Source organism: Aythya fuligula, chromosome 6 (genome assembly GCF_009819795.1).
Source record: "Aythya fuligula isolate bAytFul2 chromosome 6, bAytFul2.pri, whole genome shotgun sequence".
Taxonomy (NCBI): Eukaryota; Metazoa; Chordata; class Aves; order Anseriformes; family Anatidae; genus Aythya; species Aythya fuligula.
In genome coordinates this window covers 15,296,564-15,323,210 of record NC_045564.1, presented here as the reverse complement: position 1 = coordinate 15,323,210, position 26,647 = coordinate 15,296,564, and the positions used below count along the sequence as shown (strand labels likewise).

The window sequence follows — 26,647 nt, the reverse complement described above, 5'->3', positions numbered from 1 at the left end:
TCAATTAAGCTACGAAGCTAAATATGAAGCAATGAAGCTAAATATGGTTACATCTTTTAACTAAATTTTACAGAAAAAAAGAGAACAGAGTTAAATTGTGACTGGTATTTAAAATCAGAACTAAGCGAGGTTTGTGATGCTATATATAACCGAGGTATAGAAAACATTTGGCCTAAAAATTTTAAAAATTAAAAACCTATTAGCATCCTCTGCTAAACAATGCAATCTTCATTGTATGCCTCAGCTGAGTACAGATCATTTAAAATACATCTGAAATCTGCCCACAGTTTAGCAGCCCATGGTGTTTCTGCTGCCAGCATAATGCATGATCACTAAATTAGGATACATTCAGAGTCTCTGTCGAATAGAATACATACACACCTACCAGACTGATTAGTGTAGGCATTAATAATAAATTTGTTCACTTCTGTTTTGCTGTTTACTACTCCTACTATTGCCGACCATATACCAGTGGTCCTGTTTGACTGAAGTTCGATTTTCAGACTCATGTCTGAAAGCCTCTGGAAGAATGATCAGGTAAGGATGACCCAAACTAGAGGAGGAAGCACTTCAGGACAATGATCTGATCCAACAGAACAGGGCATACTTTTCCACTGGCATTTCTTCAAAAAGTCAGATAGATTTTTGCCATCACTACACCAGGTCTGTATGCAGACCTGAGCTAAGCAGGAATACTGGCATAAGAAAGATGTAGCTGACAAGCTTCATTATCATCATAAATTTAACAGATGTTTACCATTTCATTAGCATTTTAATGATAAAGACAATTTACCATGTCAAACACAGATTGTTTTAAACTACTAGTGAGTCTTTGGCATAAATATAACTGATCTTTCTTGTAAATTCATTTGTTCATTTCAAATTTGTAATTTCTAACCTTAAAAACAAACAAACAAAAAAAACCTTCATTTGTGACTACCACTGTGGGAGCTACCTAAGCACAGGGGATGAAAGCAACAGACTGCCAAAATTATGCACCAAACCTCAACTGGTCTGCTTGATTGTTGTCTAGGAGAGGGAAAACAAACTCGTCTGATCTAAAATGTCTCATTTTATAAAAAAACAAAAAACAAAAAACAAAAAACTTTTCTTCCTCCTCCACATCTCAAAAGCAAGTCCCTGTCTAATATGTTCTGCTTGTCTTTACCACGTACACATGGCTTCATGCACTCTGAAACTCATTGGGCCACTGAAGGCTTTATAAAGATTAGACTTTGTCGTCTTTATCCAAACTTGATCTGTGTCTAACAATAAAGGCACATAATTAAGCAATGAAAGCAATATTTTGGAGGAAGCATTTGGAAAGTTTTGTACCGGTCTCTCCCATGGCAGTACCAGTGAAAGATGTGTTACAGACAGCCTGGCAGGTGGCAAAGGGATTCCACCAATCTCCAGCAACTCCCTTGCTCTTCTTTTCCTGCTCCACAGAAAAGCTGCAGAAGGCACAACTGGCAAGATCACAGTCGAGGCAGAGGCAAACACAGCTAGCTTCTGCTACCGGTCATCCTTCTCAAGAGAGGTGTCAAGTCCAGTGAAATCCAAGCACACAACTGCTCCCTTTGCACCCCTCTGAAAACTAGTTGTGAAAATACTACCTCTGATTTTCTCTTGAAGACCATTTTCTATCACATACAAACACACAAAAACATGTAATGCCTGCACGTTAATTCCTCTAATTTGCGTCAGTATTACAGTATTACACATATGAACACATACAAAATCATAAATTACTCATCTAAGACATTTTGTGAAAAATTTCAGCATATTTAAAGAAACAAATTACTCTTTTCAAAGTTGAGAGCATGGTCTTGGAAAGCTTTCACTAAAGGTCACTGTAGAGAAATCTAGCGCCATGTTCAATTCCTTCCCATTTTTAATTAAAGATGTTAATACAACACTACGGTCTTCACATCCAAGGAAGAAGTCCACAGTCAAGCCAGGAGCAAGTGGAAGAGTAACTGAAGTGCTATCAGGACTGAATTAAAGTATCCTGTAAAAAAATTTCTATGGACTGGACAATCTGCATCCACTTCACACTGCATGTGATCATCTTTGTTTAACTTGTGCCCAACACAGTATTGGGTAAAACATTAAAGGGGCCTCATCTGAGTTATCGACACCCACCACCAGTTACACCAAAGTTTCAGTTTAGGGAGAGGACATGCTGGCTTTCTCATCCTTGAATTGTCTGACCATTTCTGGCTATAAGGAGCCATCACTCTCTAGAGCAACGTTTAGTTGTCTCACCCAGTCAGGGAACCGTAGCAACATGTGAACAACTGATGGGATGGGTGAGTCCAGGGTTTTCTCCTCCCTTGACCTTTTTAGTGAAGCATTTTTTAGACACTGCTTGAACCAAAAGTATCCCTTCAAGGGGCAGGGGGTGACAACTTGTCCCTTTTGTTTTGCACGTTGGCTGAATTTGTTACGGATTGCAACCACAGTATGCACAGTCACCCTGCCTTTACACTTCACACTGTCATCTCAATTTACAGCTTTTTCCTTCAAAGTTCAAGTACAGCCTTAAGACCAGGCAGAACATGTTTGAAATGTTTCATGGAACGATTCTGTGAGAATTCTGCATGCATTCACCCATAACCTTTATCTGAGTCTCCACGGCTTTCAGTTAAATTTATTAATTTTGTCAGTGGAAGCTTTGAATGTTGTCAGAAACATTTATTTCAGCATGTGCCTCAAAAACTGTTCTATAAACAGGTTAGAGCCAGAGGTAGTACCTAGGCTTTCATAAATATAAAACTCTCTTCAGCTCTATTGCCTGTGACGTAAAACAAAACAAACACAGGAACAAAAAAAAAAACGAAAACAAAAACACAGCCAAGCCTACACTTGCTTTTATGCACCTTTATGGGAAAATTGGTATAATTACATTATTTTTAAAAAAAGAAATCAACACCTAACTACAGAAAAGCACCCCATTAAAAAAAAAAAAAAAAAAAATCAATAGGTATCTTGCCAAGGTTCCAATACCTCCATTTCATCATGTCGCAGACCTAGCTACACTCAATAGCATGATTTTTTTCACCATAAATGAGAGGCAAAATTAGTCACTTGAATGTTACTACATTTTTTAATTTTGGTATTCATATGACATCTGTCACCAGAGCACCTACCATATCTCTCTATATTGAGCAATAGAATACTAGTCTTTTTTTCCTTCTCAAAGCTTACATGATTTAAGAATCTTCTAATATTGCTTGTTGTATATTGCTATACATGGGCATTACAGAATGTCACGTGCTCTTCTTCACACATAAGATAATCTGCTAAAAAAAAAAAAAGTGGATTCCAAGTAAAATACTTCTGAGTTTCTGAAAAGTAGGTGCTGATATCAAAATGCTTAAGGTAAAAGCTATTCAAGGATATTCATTAATATTCATGAAGTTTAAGACATTCTCGCTTCTTTTTCACAAAACAATGTGAAGAAATAAAGCATTTTTTTTTTTTAGAATTCAATCAGCAAAACATTGATTCCTTATAATACAAAATTATGATAAATGAGATTTATGATATCCATAAATGCCATTGTGTTGAAACTAAAGTAATAAAGAAGAGAGAAGGCCACTCCTTCAGCAGCTTCCCTAACAGCAAATTAACATGATCCGAAAACATATTCTCTATCCAGACAATGTAACTTGTTTTTAAAAATACCTTGAAACAAAACCTCAGTATGTGTGAGATATGACACAGCCCCCAGTTGACAATAGGAAAAATACTAAGAACTTCTGTGTCCCCAGGGCATCATGCACACTAATTCATTAATGAACGAGGATGCAGGTCCTTTGAGGGTTAATATGGTTATCACCAGAGCTAGTAACTTACATGTCTTTTAAAACTTGGAATGCACTGAATTCATACTTCAAATGTTATTCAGAAACCAAAGGACCAATCAGACCTTCCACTGAGATGTTAACTGATTTAAACAGCACAAATCATACATGTACACCCTCATCCAAGTCTGACAACTAAAAATGGATACAATCCTCAAAGATTTTTTTTTTTATTTTCTTTTTATTTTTTTTTCCTTCAGAAGCCACAAGGAGAGACAGCAAGAACTGTTACAGAGCTTACAACTATTCAACAGCATTCTTAAGCAAGAAGCACTCTGTATAAGCATCTTAACACAAGTTATGAGAAAGCATTAGCCCAGGCCTATGTTGCAAAGCAACATACGCATACAAAATTTATTTTGTATTTATTTTGTATTTATTTTTTCAGTGGTTGTTTCAAAAAAGCCAGAGGCATTTGATGCAACTTCACTGCAACGTACAAATAACCTATATAATGTGCAGTTTAAGATCTTTGTGCTCAAGTATGAACTATCTAAGAAACACGTCAGATGATGAAAATAGTTCTGTCCCTGCAAATTAAAATGTGATTTACAGTATGCTTTAAGTTACTATTTCCATTATCATCTAGAAATAAATGTATTATTAAGACATGCTAACAGAATTCCATATTCTCTTTTTGTATAAAATCAGATACCATGAAATGAAGTATTTCTACTTTTCAAATACATGTAGGATTCCACTGACTAGGTCAATACCAAAAATTAATTGAAACTTGATGTTTCTGAAATGAATGGAATTTCTGCCATTTCATCAATCCAAAAAGTCGACCATTACTTACTTATCTAGTGTTGATGATTATATATAGCTTATTTACAATCAAAAAGAAAAGAAGTATAGCTATATATTGCATGTATTTCTTAAAAGGATTCTGAAATAAAAACATAAATCTGACTGACTTGGAATCACTAATTTCTATGATTTGTTAATATTCTTTCTCCAATGTTTTATGCAGACTAAATATTGTAAATACTATACATATGTTTGATATGAAGGCAATCATAGAAAAGCTGATATTTAAAATCTTTACTGTAATAATAATAATAATATATAGAGAGAAATACAATAATATTTCTTCTCCTAATCTCAACACTTCGTACACCAAAATCATGGAGAACAAATAGCGATGTCTATCAATAGTAGGGGGTGGGAGCATAGATGGATAACAGAAAACCGTAATTTCATTATTCTAGAGACACGTAGATCAAAACATTGATCAAGAAATTCTTACTCTCCTTGCAGTTGTACTGCATTTCTAGTAGTTTGAAATAACTAGAATCGCTGTAGGTTTTATATATAAGATAGCACAAAGATGGAATATGCAGAATAGTCCAATAATTAGAAATTGAACAGACAACCTTACATTTTCCTTAAATAACTTACAATTATCTGCTCCTAACTTTTGGGAGAGCTCCATCCCTTCCCAGGTTTACAGAATGTGACCCACACCAGCATTCTTCCTCCTTTTGCCTCCAGTCTTCCCTGGATTCTTGCAGCTGAGAATCCAGTGCACACTAGTGCAATACCCAGATTGAATTTTACAGCAATCATGCTACATTGCTCCACACACTTTTTGCAATATTTATATTCCCAAGTCAAACAAACTCTAGAAGTATTATACTAGTATTAATACATATCTGTTGGTACTGGCTCCTTCTCAAGCTTAAGCAATTAGGTAAAATGAGGACCATTCTTCACTAATACATGTATTCAGAAGAAACATTCTGGCTGCAGCAGAACCACAATTTCTTATTATGTATAGGCAGTATGGAAATATTTGTCATTAGTAATTTAAAGAGCTAATTTTCTTATAATTTTCTAAACTAAACAAGATGATTTGTTTGACCGAAAAGCAGAGCGGCTTGTTACATCTTAACACCATCTAGTTCTGTAAGTTGGATTTTAATCTAAACAAACAGTGACAACTATTAATAAATGCAATACTCCTGCCTGCATTGAGGTCAGCTAGTTTTGCAGTCCACTCCAGCTTCTTTTTCTTGGAAAGTCCTGGCTTGCTCAGACCTCTTCCTCTGGTACCCACAGCCTTAGCAACTCTGCCCTCTCCTCTGTTCCCACCTGGTTCTGGGAAATGCTGCTTTGGAGTGGTTTTCTCTTTTGAAGTTGTCCAAATATGACAGAAAAAAAAATAAATAAAACACAGCGAAAACAGCTGTTTCTTTTTCAGCTCTCTTGCCATTTATACAGAGATCTTTCTGAAATCCTAAGGATCTCTTTTGTTGTTTTACTCAAATCATCTGCCCCCCCCTTGCGTTTTCCACTCTCCCAATGCAAAGGTGCAATGAGAAAGCACTATTTGCTTTTATGCTGTCAACTCTAATAAAAAGAAAAAATATCACCACCAGCCTACTGAAGCCACAATCTTGTCCAGAGCATAGGTCAACTTACATCCCGTGTTTGTTTTTATTGTTTTTTGTTTTGTTTTGTCTTAAATGCGTGTTCTTGGGTCCTGGACATTGAAACAGTTAGTGTCCCAGGATGAAGCACAGTAACTATCTCAGGATCTCAACACAGTAACTAAACTGTGCCAACAGTTTATTACCATGCCAGTACAAGCCCAAGTGCTTTTTCCCCTTTAGGGAACTGCTGTATAGTGATGAGCAACCTCTTAAAATAAGTACCTTTATCTAGAAAATGGAAAACTTATTAGGGGGGAGTATAAAAGTACCTTTTGATTTAACACAGTGTTTCCTTACAAACTAAAGTGTCCCTACTAAGGAATAGCTGCAAAAAAAAGGACTCAATTTACACCACCTTAAAAGTTCCATAATACTGGGGATAGAACCTGGTTGCACTTTGCTTTCTAGAGAGTGAATTTCCCCTACACTTCTCATATGATAAGATGTTTCTCAATATCTAGTCCTTTTATCCCAAATTCTGACACCACTGAGCTCATCATCTAATTTTTAGTGAAGCTCAACACAGCCTTTCCTTCAGGACGTCCTGAGTTGCTATCCACTAACAACAAACAAGTATATCAAAGAGAATGCTGATGGGTTACCATTTTGTTAATGCTCACATAACGCCATCACACCTTATCTTTTACATTTGGAGCATTTATGTCTGCACTTGGCTTCTTTCTCCTTATTCCACTTCAATACCCCAACACAGCAGCTTGGCAACAGTGTACACAAAGTTAAAAGTGAGTCTAGACCCAGACACAACCTCACAGATGTGTCTAACCATTTAACCAATTAGACAATTATCAACTCTCTTAAAAGTCGTCATGGCTCAGATAATTCATGCTTCATTTGCTTTTCCCACTTTCTACACAGTCACCTCTAGAAAACTCGGTTACCCAACTTGTTTCTCATTTTCCTTTTCTAAGATCTTCTTTTGGCATTACTCCCTAAATGTCCATCAGATAAAAAGATTGTATCAACAGGCAATACAGGTTTTTGAAAGTGCTCTACTGAAACTGTCTGCCATGGAAACCAGGTTCACTGATGAATAAAGTTTAGCTTTCTGTCTAATAAAAAATTGTCAATGTTTCAGAAAATAGAAGTGCTATAGATCACCAGTGCCTTAGAGTATTCAGAAGCTGCAGAGGTTAGCTAAGATCACACAACCGTGAATCATTTTAGCAAAACAAAAGCATAAAACAGACCATGCAGTCCCAGTTCCCACTGCTAATCGGTGTCATGATGCTTACCTTAGTACCCAAGGCTACAGTCCACCTCCACCACAGCATTTAAACATACGCACAGTGTGAGACTCAGAAATAAATAATCCTTTCATTTCAACATGGTGCGTTTGTGATGTTAGGTGCTATGAGACAGTGGGCAACCAACAAGTCCAAACAAATCAGGGCTTCTGTAATTGTGTGCTTAACTTTAATTACCCTCGAGGACAGTGTTTGCAACATGACTCCAGAGGGAGGGCAGCCTACTATTGACATCACCACACAGTGGCACCTTTTCCATTTCTTGTAATTAAAGTTAGGGGTTACTGTTTTAGATGGCTAGCTCGCAGCTACAGAGCTGTATCTTTTAAATAAGTTCTTTTTATTTTATATATTTTTTTTATATTTTTATTTTTAAAAGGGATGGTGTCTGAATTTTTGAAAAAGTTAATAAAAGGGGACCTTGGAGTGCAGGCTTACAGAGACACTTCAGGGTCATGAGATTCAGAAGAACAGAGTCCTCAAATCCTCAAATGCGAATTAAGGAATACTGATTTATGTATTCTCAAAGTTGGGATTGATGAATAAGTAAAAAATTAAAAATCTATAAAATTATAATACATGGTATGTACCCTCTCTTACATGGGAAGGAATGAATAAATAGATTTAAAACTAATAGATCTGGTAGCACAGATCACCACATTAGTAGTGTTACTGAACATTCATTAATGACTGGCATTCAACTAGAAACATTTTTGCTTTTGGAAGCAGCAGTGCACCAGCTCTGGCAGGGATATATCATAAAGAGTTTCAATGCTGTTATGTTTTCAAAGACTGCATGACAAGAACTTGGGCAACCCTACCCTTACTTGCATTCACAGTCAAAAAAAAAAAAAAAAAAAAAAAAAGTGTACTTAACAGAATGTTTTTGTAAAATTAAATTGAAATTGGACCAAAACAAACAAACAAACAAAAAACACTTTAATATATTCATTGACTTTCAACAGAACTTCAGATAGTGTAACTCTTGGAAAAAAAAGTCACCCCTAACTTCTCAAAGAATAGTTAGTATCACTTTAATATCACATTTCATAAATTAAATCTAATTAATCAAATAACATGGAAATAAACAGAAGGTAATAGTCGATGTGAAAACAGCATGAAAGGAGTTTTATGAAAACTTCCATGCAGCATGCATCTAATCTACTTTCCATGACCACACTTGAGCAGACTGGGCAGCCCCACTACCCCTCCATTCCCAACTCTTCCCTTGAGCTAGCACAGCGAGTCAGGCCACCTGGAAACAAACCAGCAACAAAACAACAGAAGATAAATTTCCTTTCAACCAGACCCATGAGCTGATTAAACTGAATCCACGATAGTGCAATGGAGAGTACTGAGATGGGGGTGTATGAAAAATGAGAAGTGTTGTGACCAGTGCTGTTTCTCACTCCTACTCAGACTCACCTGAACCGTCCCTCAGCTTCCTGGCAACATAGCAGACAAATTTAATGCCTGCCAAATTGTTTCTGGTTTTCTCTCTCGCAGGACAGCATCTGTCGAATGTGGCAATGTTAACTCAAAATCAGCTTGTGATATGCAGCAATCCTTTTCTGCATTCACAGAGCAGCGATCCCTGCTTGTGTACCCTATTGCTTTTTGCTCAGATCCTGTTCTCCTTCGTATGCTTTGGCACAAATTCATTTGTCTGCTTTTTCAAAGGGAAGATAACACATTAGTTCTTAAACTCAGTTTGGTCCTTCTCCTTTTTTACAAACACTGTGACCCATCTGGTCTCTTTTAATGCTCTGGGACTTCCTCTTCTCTTCACAAGTGGTAAGAGCTCCAGAATTCCACTAGCACAAATGTCCCTGTACAGCATTTGTCAGATCCAGCATTTTGAAGATCCCAGTTCAGCAAAACACTAACTCGTTCTTACATTGCAATCTCCCCCTTTCACTTAACTTCCCCTCTTCACTTATTAAGACGATCATCATGTTAAAACAATTGATCTTTCTAACACCAATAATGCAAAAATGGCACCACGCAATCCCAGCTTCTTGACTTCCTGACATCCATATAATAACAATCCAGCTTTTTCCCTGGTGTTTTGTAAGCAGTGTAAGTGAATTTACAGAAAAACTTCTTAAAGTTTGATGCTTATTCCAGTTTCATTTCTTGCTCTTTTTTTGTTTGTTGTTTCTGTTTTAATGTTGTCCTATATATTTATATTACTCTTTCTTTATTATTGTTTGTAATTTGAACTACTTTCCATTTCCTATCTATACATACAGTCTTTGTGCTTTAGTACACAAAGAGCTTATATTTTAGTCAAATTATCCTTGCTGCACTTCCTGATAATTTGCACTTAGATGTCTTTAAAGGAACTTGCAAACTCTCACAGTAAGTTTGATAAAAGAAGTAGTCAGATATGTGAGTCTAGAAGAAAAAAAACATTCAATCCTCTGTGCAAAAGTCCCTTCACTACTGGTCATTTCAGGTGCTACATTTTTTCTATTAACAAATAGACGGTAACTTTTTGGTGCATAACTTAACAAGAAAGAAAATTAGGTAAGATGCCTATCCTGTTCTTATGCCTATTAAGAATATAACTCCCTCTTATCTCTAAAACATATTTTCACTATCTTCAAATGTAATATTTTACTCTGTTTTTAAAAGCAGTAATCTTTATTTAACATTTAGTTTCCTCAGTGCTAATAAACTGGACAGATCTAAGCAGCATACAGGCTTTGACCTGCATCCTGGAATGGGTAGAAATATTTGCCTTGTCCATTCTCTTTTTAACCCCCTGACTGTTTACCAAAGTAAAGATTAAGCCTATGATTTTGAGAAGTAAAAATGAAGCAATGCACAATCTTCCATGCATTTTTCTCTGTTCTGAACTTTACTTCTCCTGTATTAAGAAATAGACCATGTTTCCAATCACTGGTCTTTAAATTCTTGTTTGAACCTTTTCCTTAATTCTCTTGAGTGCCATGCACATTTGCTATTGCTTCATACTTAGTTCTTGGCAAGACTGAAGTAATAGAGGCTTTTCTGATTGAAAGGCAATACGCATTAGACACGGCAAAAAAAAAACTATAACATATCTCTGCTCTTTTCCTTTTAATTACATATATTTGCTATTGAGAAATACTGAGGGAAGTAAAACTACTTGTGTACCTGGAAGTATAATGTGCAATGTACAAAACTCCAGCAAATGGTCCAAACCTGCATGCATTACCCTGGTGTGAATCCATCGTTCCTTTTAAGTCCCCAGACTCACTGGAATTAGCAGCAGTACAAGAGTGAAATTTGGCCAGTTAACTTGAGCAGAAGGAGCTCTGTGTAGACACACCAGCTGACAGGCCAGATGCTATAGCTAGCATTTTGCAGTGCAAAGGAGTAACAAGAGGAGGTATTAGGACATTTGTTAACGCACTTATACATTAACAAAAAACGCTACATGCTATTCATTGGCTAATACTTCCTAAGCTGCTGCACAAAGACACCCAGTAAATGCGTGGGATACACAAACACCGAATGGAAAAAGGGAAACAACCATGATACCACAGAGATGACAGCATCTGCATCAGGAGGACCAGAGCAACAAGCCATGCAGAACAACCTGTAGCCTGAGGAGGTGATCACAGCTTATACCCCTCTATCTACCACCACATATTCTGTTCCACATGCTGCAGTTTCCTCATCACAAACACTCTCTTTCCATTGCTTTGCAAACATCCTGAATCACAACATCTCCTTGCACTAATTATTGCCACAGTAGCGTGCTAAATTGGGCAAGAGAAGTTTGCAAAGATAGAGATGAAAGACTGGTTCCTTAGTTAAGGCCCAGGTTTATACATTCCTGTGGATACAGCAATCATGTTTTCACAGTCGCCTACATTCCAGAATGGGTTTAAAATATGCCATATATTTCTGCAATAGAACAGCCTTTCAGAGTGAAACCATACTCCAGAATACGCTCACTGCTGTTAGGGAATCTAACCAATCTAAACAGAGTCACTAATTCAGGAGCCGGGGTTGATTAAGGTAATTAAGAACTAGGCTCTGAACTTGCATTTTCAGAAGTGTTCCCTGGAGGTCAACCACCTACAGGAAGAGCTCATACTTTTAACATGGTCACCGCCAACAGATAACATGAGTAATCTCCCTCTACCTCCACTAAGTACACCCTTATAATTTGTCTCTTTTTCCAGAATTTTCAAAACCATTCTCTGGAAGGATTTGATATTAGAATCTGCTTGAAACTCGTCCATAACTATAGTATATGCCTTTAAGCACAGGAAGAAATCAGGCAACTGAACTTACCATTAATCTGCTTTTATGTACTCTAATCAGAAAGATCGGGATGGCCTAAGTTGCTTCAAAATGGAAAAAACGTCCTTAGGTATTTAATTATAGCCAGAGTGCAGAAGAGAACTGGAAAGAGAAGAATAAATCTTTTTTTTATTTATTTATTTTTTTTTCCAGTAGTAGAATGTTTACAACAGAGAGAAGTAATCTACATCTACCCTTTAAGTTACACATATTAAGATTTTTGTTTATTTTGCCCTTTTATTTTTTTTTTTTTTGTTTTAATTGAAGGTCTATTTCACTAGTTTTGTTTTGCAAAGACAATTTCTATCTTACAGCTTACTGCCAACACAGAAATGCCTACCTCTACAACACTTTTTCCCTGGACAAGAATCTCAAACATCTTCTATTACACACTTCTGAAAATTACACAAAACAAAAATGAGTCATGCAAAGTGAAACTTAATCCTCAGATGTCTTTTCTATAACAGAAAAACAGAAATGTATGTAGCATATTTTAAAGCCCTCATGAAACACACATTTGAATACAGATCAGTGACCGATACCTCAATTAAAAAAAAGAAACAAAAACCCCTTGTTTTTAAACAACAATGCAGCCAGAATGGGGAAATAAATCAAATCAAATAAATAAAATAAAATAAAATAAATCTCACCATTTTTTTCCCCCAGATTTAACAGCATTGATTTCAACAATAAACATAGCCATCATTTTACAACAAAACTTAAGGAAAAATGTCTTCTGGCATATTTTAAATTAATTTCCAATATTAACTGCGAAATGTTCATCTTATGGGGTAGGATCTCATGGTATTTAAGTCTTGGCATCCATGATGAAATAAAGGGAGAATGAACTCAAGCTGGAAATAACTTCTAAGCTCAGCCGGATTCCACTGTGGTCAGAAGAAAACTTCAACAAGATTTGAGATTGTAAACCACTATGCCTACATTAACAGGGGTACGGACCTGATGAGCTTTGTCCAATATTTCCATTTCTGTATGTGTATATTCAATCATAACAGTAGAGTAAATCTGTAAATCAATATAAAACCATGTGGTCTTCATATGCAGGGACAGGTACAGATCATAGATTGACAAATCAATCTATCAGGCAGCTGTATAGCAAAAATAAGACAGACAAAAAGCTACAGAAAAGAAAAATATCTGGACGTTCTATCTGAAACGTTTATTATTATTGTTTGTTTGTTTATCCTTCTAAAGATAACCTTGGTTACGTAGCAAGAAATATGAAAAGGTACACACAATAAAAACATCTGGTATGTTTCCAAATAATACTTGAGTTGCAAGAGTGAGGGACTAACCTGCCAGAGTAGCAATTAAGGTTAATGAGGGAAAAGCCCAGTTCTCTCTTCCACATAAAACTATCATGTTTGAAGCCTAATAACCTGACCACAGCATGAGGGACAAAGCTCAAAGAATCAATATACATTTTCCATGAAGCAAGGAATTATTGGTCCCTTACTGACAATGCTTACTGTGTTAAGCAGTGGGTGCCTTTCAAATTGGAAAGGATTTACAAATTGAAGAGACTGATATAAGAAGCAAGCTGTGGAAAGTCTAGCATATATAAAGAGTTACATATGTATGTGCTACAATACACAACAGACAGAGAGGCAAGAGGGCAGACTGGGTATTAGAAAGACTAGTAAAGAATTGTGGAAAGGTTTGAAAAATAGAGAGAACTGAAATAAAAAGACACACATACACATGGGTCTGAACATTGGGGAAAGTTTCTCAAAACCAAGATTACGCTCAGTGACATTTAATGTTCATGGTGGCACTCTCTGAGCTGAACCAGACTGTGGGAATAACCTCCCAAGAGAATTTTGGAGTCTCAGCAGCATGCACATCAGTATCAAGACAATAAAATAGTGTTATACATACAGCAGAAGCAAAGCTATATGGGCAACTAAAGAATTAAATGATCACCAATGGATACAGTCACTGCAGACATTAAAGACAAATTACAATAAAGATATTTACAGCCAGTGTCATATACTTTTCTTTTTTTTGTAGTATAAACATGGCCTTTCTTGATTTCAAGGAAACTGTGTCTTTCAGAGATAGTTTTATCACAAATTCTAGGTAATAGGTAGATAAAACAAATTTTAACAGAAGAAAACAAAACCACAAACATATCCCACAATTTGCATCAGTGACGTCACAAGTGCAGTGGATTTTACCCTGTGCAGACCACAGCACAGAAGTGGGTCCTTCCTGCACAAACAGGATTGTCAAAATCTTAACATCATAATATGAAAGCGTATAGAAATATCTACTTTTTTGTTGTATAAAGAAATAAGAAACTTTCATGTAATGTTTAAAGTAATTCACTTATTTTGTATCTGAAATTTGCGTTTTTGTTTTCCTGTTGTACTTGCACGTTCTTGCATTTTAAATTGAGAGAACAGTATAAACAGTAACAGAATCACTCTTAGAGTTATATATCAATTCCTGCAGAAAATTAAAGCGAACAAAAAAAAATTCACATCTAGACTTCCGTCAAATATGATTGTTGACAACTGAATAGTTTATAGTGCCCAACACACTACTTGCAAATTCTGGGAAAAGAAGGTTGCTAAAATTCCCTCTCACTCTGAAGGTGGAATTTTCCACTTTATATAATACTATTTTTGTCAAAGCAATTTGTACAGAGTCCTGCTACCACCATACATGAAATGGAAAGTTCCATAGCTGTAATGAAACTGGGAACTTTTGTTCATGGAACACTTTTATTTTCATATTTTCATTAAGGACTAACATATCGTAGTCAAGAACAGGGTTTCTGATCTGTGCAATAAATATATAAAAATTACAGTTTTATTCACAAATATAATTTGCATCTGTTTTTAAATGTTATTTTTCTATAAGACATTTCTAGCAAAGTTCATGATAACACATCGTAAGCACTGCTGCTCATTGCCTTATACGCACTGTAACAATTTGTTTGCACGCAAGTTGCTGAGAGCTCAATCAGTGAAAAGGACAGACAGCTTGCATTTGGGGACGTTAGGGTTTGTGCAAGTTACAAAGAAAGATATTTATTAAAGAATTTATTTTCTTTATTTTATTTTTATTTATTTTCTAGGGTGACTAGCGACTTTCATCCATTATTACTAGATGCATCAACAATCACTGCAAAATAGGACTAGACAGAATCTAAAGAAGTCATCCAATCCATCTACATAAAATGAAACCTCTTGATAATCTGGAAAGAATTCTACTTTTAAATCTATGGCATCTGTCTAGCTCTATGCTATTTGAAAATCCCTTTACTATAAAAAGGACTTGAAACACAGGGAAAATAAGTAAAGGTAAGAAAAAAGCTGGCAGAAGAAAAAGTCTGCTACTGGCTTCATGGTATTTAGTGAGATTCCTGTGCATGTGTGTAGCTCAAAAAGTTAAAATCAGATCTTTGAGACAGATCTTAGTGAACTCTAAAGAGATATCCATTAAAAACTACAAAAATCCGTAAGATGTCTCACATTTAAAAGAATGGTCAGCAAGATTACTTGCTACTTACTTTGCATATATTACATAATGAGAAGCATCAAGATCTTGCTTAAAGACTGGAACTTCAATTTCGTGATAGAAAATTTGGAGGAAAATAATCAGAGATTATTTTTATTAATTATACAGATTAATTGATGGAGTTATAACAACTGTTTAGGCATTTCAATGTTCATCCTTTGATAGCAACTAGATTAACAATGTAGTCAGGCACTGGAACAGGTTGCTGAGGGAGGTGGCGGAGGCATTGTCCCTGGTGGTGTTTAAGGAAAGGTTGGACATTGAGATTAGGGATATGGTTTAGTGGGTAATGTTGGCGTCTGGGGGACAGTTGGACCGGATGATCTTGGAGGCTTTTTCCAAACTTAATAATGTTTCTGTAATTCTAGCTATTGAGAGATCTGTTCTAATACCAGTGAAAGCAATTAAGACATGTGGTCCATCTTTCCTTGAGACTCTGGAATCCCACTTCTCAAAGTTTTGCTCACACTGAAAAAGTTAGTTTCAAAAGTATAAATACATTTTTGACTTGCAAAAATATTCCACTGGTGATAGATCACACAAAAATGAATTGTATGCAACCTTTAGTTTTCAAAAGTGTTTATAGAGATGGATTTAGAAAAATAGTAACTTTGTTTTATAGGTTAAGCAACTTTGTTAGATTTAACAGAGAACATATCAGAAGGCAAATACTCCCTGGAAGATTCAAACAAAGAGGGGATAGGATGGCAACAGGATAAAAAATGTCACCGTAAGACAAGGTACAGAACTAAGCCTGAAGTGATAATGATTTAAAGCAGGCACTGCTTGGCTTGGAGCCAGTCTGGAGTCAGCTGGTGGCCTTCAGTTCCTCCTGGTGTACACAAGACAGACATGCAGGCATATTTGGCACTATTATATATGTAGTTGTCTTTCTCAGGAAACAAAATGGGTATAGAGAAGCCTCTATTACTCAAGTAAAATGGAGCCTGTCAATCTCAAGTGTTGCTGCTCTCTTGTCTCTCATAAAAATAAAGTTAATTTTTCTAATCGACTACAGTCCTGCAATTCCATCAACTCATACCAATTAATCTCATCAAAAACACCAGAGTACATTTGCCTACATTTATTTCAGTTTCATTTAGATTCCCTCCATTCTGTCTTGTTTCTTTTACATATTACATATATTAGCATATACTGCATATATGCTTCTTTTACATATTACATATATTAGCATATATTACATATATGCTTCAGGTTTATCTACAGACCTTCAAAACCAGAGGTCTGCTCAGAAAGCTTTTGGAATTGAGACAAATGAAAACAAATAAGGAAACTGAGCTTCTTGAGTGGGAGATGAGGCACTAGCAGCCCTGAAAGCTTTGAAGTTTTGTTTTATGAATATCCCCTCTATTACCCCCACCACACCCTCCAAAAAAATAAAAACAAAACAAAACAAACAAACAAAAAAAAAGGCAAGAAATTTTTTTTCCACGCATAAGGCAAGGAGACAGTGAGAGCTGGACATGTTTCTTAATGCAAACAAGTATTTGAATAAAAGAAAACTAAAAAAAAAAAAAAAATCTGTTGCCTTTATTAAGGAGGGATAGAAACAGGTGTAACTGAAGCCATGAGTAACCAAGGACCACATGAATATCTGTCCAGTTCTCTGAAGTCTAGAACAGACATCAGATGGTGTCTTGTACTTTTGTTACTGAACGAAGTTGTTCGGTTTATCTGTGTCAAATGAGGGCTTGTGTGATGCTGTCAAGTCTGAAAAACACCTGGCTGCAATCTCCACCTTCCATCTTTCCTATAGAGTAGAAAAGCCTTCTTTGATAACAGACAGCTCAAATCAGGAGCCTTGGATTAAAGAAATGAAGTGACACCTTTACAAAATACAGAGCACTAACAACACATTTATTGGAGAAAGTAGCATTTGAATTCAGCTAATTTAATACTCCAGAAGATATTTTGGTACATGCTGTATTGATAGGATACATATATATTAAGAGGCAGAATTTCCACAGTACATCTCATTGCCAATAGTTTAAAGAGAATTGTCAAATATTGGACAAAAATTACTTAAAAGAATACAGTTTTATTTTCATTGACTCATCCATCATTACTTTTGTTTATGAACAGATTTCCTCATTCAGTACCTCTCAACTACATAAAAACTACTTTAATTCCAATTCTCCCAGCTCTAACATCAAGCATCTTTCTTAAAATCATTCGTCTCTCACAGCTGGTTTCCAGCACTAGTCTCAGTCTGATTTACTTAAGGCTTTTTCTCCAAGAATGATTTTCAATTCTACATGTCAGTAAAATATCCAAGCCCCTGGAACCATGGGATTGAGATCAAAAGTGGCAATAGCCCCCTTTTATTTTATTTATCTGTAAGAAAAGCATTGCTTTTTCTTTTTTACATGCTTCCTTTTTAGATCAACACTGAAAGTAGATGAGAACATTTACCTTTAACTTTTACCCTATTTAGGAGCTTTGTTCTCTATTCCATTGACAAACCAAGCAGAAACCTTGAGTTCTCCTCTTGAGGTGGCATATATTGTATATACTATGAGCGTGCAACTCATGCCATTACAGAAGGCAAACCACAGCTTTCTGTTGAATTTTGAAACAGTACCTCATGCATAATTTATAAAATCTGCTGATTGCATCAACCTTACTTTGTGATATGCTTTCTGCTTTAAAATGTCACATGCAATACTTCTGTCATAGGTGCAATATCTATTACTGACTGTATGTGACCCTGCACTGGCATCCATTTTGTTGTTATCAACAATCACTTGAGCATTACAGATTTTTATTTATTTATTTATTTATTTGGCTGATAACATCACCTGCTTCTTTGTTGTTACTCTTTAAGTTGCCATGGAAACAAAAGAACAGCTGAATAGCAATTTTAATGCTTGAGAAATGCTTATTCTTTAGTAATAGGATGCTACTTGCCAGTATGAACTCTCAGGGTTTAATGGAAGCTATTATAAATAGTAACTTTTGAATCAAAGCCTTACTCAAAAAAAAAAAAAAAAAAAAATCCAAAAAAAGAGACTTGTGTTTCTTCCTACCTGCCTTAGTTCTACTAATAATGAACTGATGCAGAGATCTCCCTGCTGTGACACAATGCAGCAACACAGGAGAATCCTGCCCCATATTCTGAAGTAGACAACAGTTGCTGCACAGAGAAACAGTGCTTACCTTTTCTCTCCAAGTGTCTCTATGTTGCAAGTAATCTCAAAATGGAAAAGAATAAGAAAATTCCATATTTCATCTTCCTCACCAACTCAGGTAAATTGCTGCTACATCCACAGAAACACAACACAAGCTATGAAAATATCAAGGATAGTCTCTTTGAATTAATTCTCTTAGCCACACAGTTCTCCTCTTTCTCTAGCGCAATCCTTCCTACACAGAGTAGGAAGCTCAGACTAACAGCTGAGTCCTGCTGCTGTCTGCCCATAATCCACGAACTCACATAACTGTACAACTTGCCACTGATGGGAACTGAGCGCACTCAGCCCGTGGATACTTGGCACATTTCAGATTCCTGTCCTAGATGCCCAATTCCTCTCATCTCCCCACAGTTGCTGAGCAGACAGAACACAAGGGATCAACATGAGTATCACCTGAAGCCTCTTCTACCTTAAATCCTGTTGTTAATCAGTCAGAGAATTTCTAGAGGTGATTATAAGCAGCAGAATATGACTGATTTGGTACAGAGACAACATGCAATACAGCAGAGTCTTGCTCTGCAAAGCCAACCAGTAGGCAACGTGCAGCTGTCAGAGACAGCTGAATGAATATTTTCCTACACAAGAGCTTTCCCCTCACCCTGCTGACAGCTAGTACTTGGCACTGCTGCCCCTCTCCCAAGACCTCAATGGCAACAAGAATGCAAACCCTGCCCCCAGGGACTGCAGGGTGATTCTCTCCCAGCAGCAGAAGCAGCTTTGGCTCCTCAAGCTTTGGCCCCGTGAAGACTGAGGACTGACTTTCCCTTTCCCATGATGTACAGGATAATAGTCAGGAAGAAATATTCTAGCAGGGGAGCAAGTGCTAGAGGAGACGATGAGGAAGACTGGGATGAAAAATATTTATCTTTCTTCACCAGACATCCCGGCAGAAAGATGGCTGCACACCCTTTCCCAGTCACTGAATCATCTCTGCCTTTGTTGCCCACAGCCCTGACTCCACACTGTTGCTCCTCTAGCTTTTCTCTAGCTTTTACAGAAACCTTCCTGTAAAAACCCACAGCTTTCAACAATGCCATCTCTATGTCAAGATGCATTCTGTTGACACCTGGAAGATCACTTCACACTGAGGATTATGATCTTTTACTTGGGTTGGACAAAAACTGCTTTAGCTAAGAAGCCTTGAATTGACTTTGGAGCTCAGGGAAGCAAAAGCATTAAATGTTAATACACGAAAGAACATGCAGGCTCTGAGAGCAGGGGGTTGTTTCTCTAGCTTGGGAATTTCCAGCTGAGTGAGAACCTTCTATTGATAAACTGAATTAAACACAGGTTGATTAGTTTTACAAATTCTGTGATCCATAGCAAAGGTGTTTAAAGTGGAAATAAAATTCTGAAGTAGCACTTTTTTGGTTCTTTTGAGCCAATACTTTTTTATTACTTTAGAGGGAAGAGGGGAGACAATGAGGAAATAAATTCTCACAGTTGTTTAACATCTCAGACACTTGCCTGTAATGCTAAGACCTAAGGGACATGATGCAAATGATCAAAACAACAAAGAGGAATGAAAACATTAAGAGCAACTTCATCAAAAAGAGTGAAACCACACTTCACATACACTCCTGGCCCACTCCTCAGAGTTTCATTATTCCAGCCTCAGTTTTGCTTAAGCAGATCCTTGTTCTAAACATAGCCTACACAGTACATCTTTACAGACATCCAGTGAGAAAGGAACTCTGTTCTTACAATAGGCAGTTCAGAGGCATCAACAGCCCAAGGACAGAGTGCAGATCCACTCTGGGAGAGCTCCCAGGGGAGCAGGACCTGGTCATCAATCACCCCACCAACACTGCAGCAGCTGCTGATTCCCAAGGGGCCTGAGCGATCCCACTGGTCTTGGGCTGCAGGCAGAAAAATAGAGCCCAGCACATCACGTCTGACAGGACCAATCCCACACCTCTCAAAGTCAGAGATGGAGGCAGAAGATAAATCTGCTAACAAAATAATGTGGTTTCTGATCTGATGGAAGGGAAGGAAGTTCACTCACCATGAAACAAGGTAAAATTCAAAGAGAAGAGGAAAGACTGGCAGCGTCGGCTTAATCCTATTAGCATTTTTATCAAATATGTTTGGAATTGTTCCCATTTTGGAAGAAGATATTCTCTGAAACACAATTTAAAGAAATGTGTGACAGTGCACAAAATAGAAGGGCTTCAATTTAAAAGGTTATATGGAAAGACCATGCTATATGAGGAAGACTTTCAGAAAAGTTTGTTCAGTGAAAAAAATCCAGATGGAATTCAAAAAGAAATAAAAGAGGAAACTGATAACTTTAGGGTTACACTGTATTTGAGGACTGACATATATTCAGAAATTATGAGGAATATGAGAGAATGAGCATTTAAAGTATAATAGCTATTCACATAATCTGTGAGACGTGCTGGTCTAGCATCTATGTGAAGTCTAGCTTAATTCACTTTGTTTAAGGAAACTGGGGACATGGGGGGACATAACTTACTCAAAGCGAGAGGTGTTCTTTCACCTCAGGCATGACAACTATGTATGAAAAAAGAAAATCAATGCCCTGAGATAAATTATAGACAGTTGTCTTGTAGTGGTAAAGGTTTGCCTAACATTTCAGCTCCTATATTTGTATTTTAAGTATCTTAAAGAAGGACAATGACTGGGCTAGCTAGGGGTGTGGGAGAAGGGTACTCAGACTACTCAAGTGCAGAGGAAGAAAAACATTTAAAACAAAACAAGTGGAGGTCAAATGCATGTAGTATTAGAAAGGATCCAATCAAATTTGAGAATGAAGAACAGTGAAGAAATTGGCAAACTAACAAAGATCATTGGGAAACTTCTAGCAATAAAGACAAAAACGAATTAACAGTTTTCTTGCCATATTAGTTTAGTACTTTCTATCTAGGCCTTAGTCAATGAAATGAGTGATTCCTTGGTGTGCAGGTATAGACCTGGGAAGCCATTCTGTCTAGAGGTTTGGCAGAGAGGAGCCACACTGCTACTCACAGCAAGGGGCTCTGGGAAGAAGCTGGTAAGGTGATTAGAGCATCCATGCAATGGCCTTGTAGCACCTCACATGAAGAAACTGCTGCCTTTCCAGTAAATCCACCTTCGTTTCTCATGGTGCAATCATTCCAGATGCAGTTTAATGGGAGTTTGCATATTTCTTCAGAGGTCAGCATCAGGTACTGGGTTATTTATGTTTCTGGTTCATTAGGGTATGACAGCATCAAGAGGATTTTCAAAATTCTTATGAAAGGTTTTAAAATTCCACCTGGAATTGTATTCATAATTGGCAGTATTATATAATTTTTAAGTACAGAATGACTCAGAATTGGATATCAAATACTGACTTTATAGCAACTTTGTTATGCTTCTTAAAATTTCTTACACTTTCCTTGCTCTAAGGGTCTAAGATTTCAATCCCTGATGTTTGGATTTACAAGTAATAATTCCTCTCTTTCATGTAGAAGTCTTTCCTTTGTTTAATTTTAAAAAGCAAAGACAGTGCTGAAATCCTCATGTTTGTTAGACTTGCATAACTACCTCTCAAAGCACTTCTCAAATAGCTGTAACAGAAGGATTTCCCAAATATTACAGTTAGTCCTCTAAGAGCAAAATAAATCCCTGTGCTTTATAGACTCAGCATGTTAAATGTATATGGATGAACATTTTCTATGTAGACCAAGAATTAGAAAGTTTTTTTTTTTTTTTTTTTTTTTTTTTTTTTTTTGTTGTTCTGTGGTTAGTTTTCCTGTAAACAGCCCACTCTCTTCCTCTCTTCTTCCACAAATGCTGCTCATTCTTTTAAACTCTAAGATCTATTCAGATCTTGTAACCTATCTTTGAAATAAAGACTATTACTATACTGTAGTGATACTGGGGAAGCTAGTAATAGCTACTTTTATTTACTTTTATTTTATTACTTAATACTTTTATTTAAATCTTCTTATTCCTATCCAGGAATCCAGATGAATTTTGTTTTGTTTGCTTGTTTCTTTCACTATTATTAAGTCTTAATAGAATTCCATCCCTTTCATTATCTCATACCATTTCTCAATGGCCAAACTTGAACAGGGACTCAAAAAGTAAAATGATACTGTTATTAATATCCCAACAGCAGACAGCTAAAAAAGTAAGTTGACACCATTTACAGCTGTTGGAAGTAAGTATTTGGCTTAAAGAACTTCTATGTAATCTAAAAAAATATTTCAAACACCATATATACAGAGTATGCCACTAAAAGTAACTGCAAGATTACTGCATACAAAAGAAACATCAATAATCAAGTGGCAGAACACCAAACATCACCTTTATGAACCCGGCACACAGGATAGGAACCACAGACTAACATGATCACAGGGAAAGTGATATTCAAAAAGTATTTACAAGTTCTCTAAATAAAGACAATTTTGAAATAAAATATTTTAATGAGAGAACACCATTTCTAATGCTGTTACTATGATTAGTTTAGAAGGAAATAGTATATGTATCCCTCACTGTAGCACAAATGTTTGAGGAGTAAATATTGTAAGCAAAGAATAGTCCTTAACTTGATGCACTGGGACATAATAACCATGAGTGATAAGATTGAAATAGGAAATGAATGGTATTCCTAAGGATGAATACTGGGAAAACCAGCAGGGCAACTTGACCAATAAAGCAAAAGGAGAGCATCCCATGAGAAAGGTGGGAAAGCCAAATGGCATAGTACCTCTGCAAGAAGCTCAGAAAATAATGAAGATGGTGAGTGTAGCCAATTTTCAGATATTTTAATATCAATTTCACTAATGTTTCAATTTTATTTTTAGTATTCAACTATCAGATGAGTTTTCAATGTGATAATTACTGTAATTTTGAAATTTTAAGAGCACAGAGCCATGGAGTAATCTTGTAGTCTCTAAAATTGCTGATTTTGAAGTATATATTTTACTATCGAGTGCATTCAGTGAAAAGCTGATTGATTTTGTTCTACAGCTGGAGTTGAACTTCATCAGAAACCACACATCACTCCTGGTGGATGACTGCACTCAAGATGCAGAACCAAATGGAAAATGACCTCCCTTCTAAGATTTTACTTCTCTCTCATTTAAATCAGATAAATACCAGATCTTAAAGATTTCTGAGCCTATTTCTGTTCTCACATATGCTCACGTCAATGAGATTAATTTCATTAACCTCACAGGGTGCCCAACAATAAAAAAAAAAATAACTAATTAATTTAAACAAAACAAAATAAAGCAAAATAAAACAAAAAAAATACACAAGAGAAAGAGACAGAACGAGCCAGTCAGAAGACAGTTTCAAGTGAAGCCTGTGTCCCACACCACACTGATCTGCAGTACATAAGGCACCTGATACACCACGGACATGCTAATCAGCACATCAGAGCTGCAATACATAACTTCAGGAACCAACTCCTCATTCCACTGTAATAAGTGGCAAAAATGCCAGCAAAACCATAATTAGAAGCTAACAATTCAATGCTTAGGAATAACATTTACAGGAAAATTGAATACACAGTGCTTCTACTTCATAGCCTGTCACAGCACAAATTATAAGGACACTGGTAAAAAGGGACACTTCACCACTTACTCTGTCTCCAAATATTCCCTGTATCTTTTATTGTTTGAACAGCTACCCTGTCAGTGCCATCAAAATCCCACAGGCACAGAAATTACTTTTTCAGTAAAACTGTAAGATTGAATCTCTATCCTTATTCCTCAATCTTTTCAAAACCTTTAAACAATTTGAATTAGTCTCCTTTTATGTCTACAGTGCCCTTAGTTTCCTATAGCTCTAAACACACCTGGAGTCAAGTCTCTCTTCCCACCTTCAGTGATATCCTTACTCTGCTCTTGACTGTATTTTGTTTTCAGTTCAGCAGCCTCACTGCTTCTGTAATTCTATCTACCATAATACTGTTGATACTTGTTCTGATATCTCTTCTGTTCTTCAGTTTTTGACAGCACAGTTAAAAAGCAAAACCAACAAAAATAAACAAATAAATAAATAAAAAACAGGAGTTTCAAAGGGATGATTCTTACAAAACACACACTTCACCCATACAGAGTTTCTTATCAGCTCCAGCCATTGATTCACTCTCATCGGCATCTTGAAAGCTAAGTTTTAAAAGGCATATTCCAAACACTGTAACTAACAAATCCCCTATTTATAAAGCAGCATTTTACTAAGTTTCCCTTAATTCTAGAACTTTGGGCTACCTGAAAGAAAATAGTCTGGCATTTGGATTAAACTAAATGAAGTTTCTCTGCTTTGCCAGAACATGGGATGGGAGACAACAGGCATTTATGGAGAGCTTTAGCTCTGGATGTTTTCTTTCAGGACAAATTAATGAATTCCTATGAGTTTTTAATTATTATTATTATTTCTTTAGGACTTACAGCTTTTTTTTTATTTTTTAATAAGTGAATAAATCTAAGTTCCTAAATTAATATTTTATAGTTAAATTAATATTCATACATCAAAGTAGACAAAACTGGATTTCTAGTCAGGGCCAATTTTTCTATGATTTACTCATACACACAGTTCTTTGGCTCTCTGTCAGGAGATAAACTCACCAATATCACAGGGCTGCTTTCTTGTCCTATTGTGCTACTATCTGTCATGCAAGAAAGCTGACAGTAACTTTTCAAAGAACTTTTCAGAACTATTTTTAGATCTATTACTGACATCTCTACCTAAGTTTCAGCTGTGCCACCATGACATGCTGACAGTCATTAATATACTGTAACTCAAGTCACTAAAGAGCAGCTGTTGATGTCAACAAACTGATTAATTTTTAATCACAGGACAAAGCACGTGAATCAACCAAAGAAAAGGCCTGGAAGTTATCATCAAACAACCTCTGATCTATATAATTCTCCTAAATTCAAGCAAAACAGAAATAAAAATATTTAATATTTATTCTTAAATAGCACAGAACTTCCAAAATAGATGGGAAAAAATGCTTTAAGATTTCTGGGAAAAGCATAATTCTTTTGATATTTTAGCTATTTTTCTGGGATTAAGAATTAGATGTCTATTCATAATTCTAATTTTGGATTAAGCGTCTAAGATTTATGCTACAAAAAATCAAGAAACATAGAACTGCATATGTTTTCCTATCTTTCTTTTAAGGTAATTTTGGATGTTGTTTTTTATATCACATTTTCCAGGGCTAACTCATTAGCCTCTTGCCATAATTATATCATTTAGTCTAAGTCTGGTTTCATGAAGCACCTCATTTTGGAAAGACCCACCAAACAGACTGCTAAACAAGAAACCTGAACCACATAAGATTGAAAGGGCAGCCCTTGTGCATCCCCAGTGGTGGTGAAAAGAAAGAGCCTTTCAATTCAAGTCCAACAAGCAAAAATGAGGGTTCTGGTCTATCATTACAAGTATGTTTGATAAATGATTCTGAAAATATATTCTTAATCTCTGAACTACAGCTAATATTTCATCTTCAACAGTACAACTTTGTATCAGGGAACTACTTTTTCCACAGAAATCATTATCAGCCTGTATCCAAATGCAAGTTATGAAATTGAATGTTTACTATTAAATTCCAGAAGAGAAATTTGAAAGTGTTTGTTATACCCAGCAGCTTGGTCAAATACTTCTTACTGTTTAGTCTTTGATAAAATTTTTTGTTTTCAGAAATACAATCACCAGAGTTGACTGGTATTTAATGTCCTTATGAAAGTTCCAAGATATTTTTCCTTCAAGACTGTATATAACAAGTATAGCAGCTAAATTATTAATGATCCCCACTGCGGTTTAATCTTCCATTTAGAATTTAATTAAGTCTGAGGAAAAAAAGTGCAAAAAACCTATTGGCTGATTTGTGCCAATTAAATGCCTAAGCCTTTCACACCTCTTTGCATATGCTGGTCTTTACTTTCGGTCCACTCTCTAAAACAACACTAACAACACTAAGCAGCCAATTTCACCACCTTTTTTTTTTTTTTTTTTTTTTTACCCTGAAGTCAGCTGCTAATGCAAAGGCATTTCACAAACACACGGGCAGCCACAAT

At 36.2% G+C, this 26,647-nt stretch overlaps 1 protein-coding gene across 9 annotated transcripts in view; it reads right to left on the bottom strand.

Annotated features, from left to right (window-relative positions):
• The window catches only part of ZNF385B (zinc finger protein 385B), a 137,611-nt gene that overhangs the window by 59,514 nt on the left and 51,450 nt on the right, over positions 1-26,647 (bottom strand). Inside the window, exon 2 of one of the 9 annotated variants that reach the window (XM_032189968.1) lies at positions 11,860-11,970. The exons of the other annotated variants lie outside the window; for them this stretch is intronic. The gene's annotated coding sequence lies outside the window, so the exon portion shown is untranslated. The remainder of the gene's footprint in view (positions 1-11,859; positions 11,971-26,647) is intronic. 9 annotated transcript variants of the gene reach the window in all.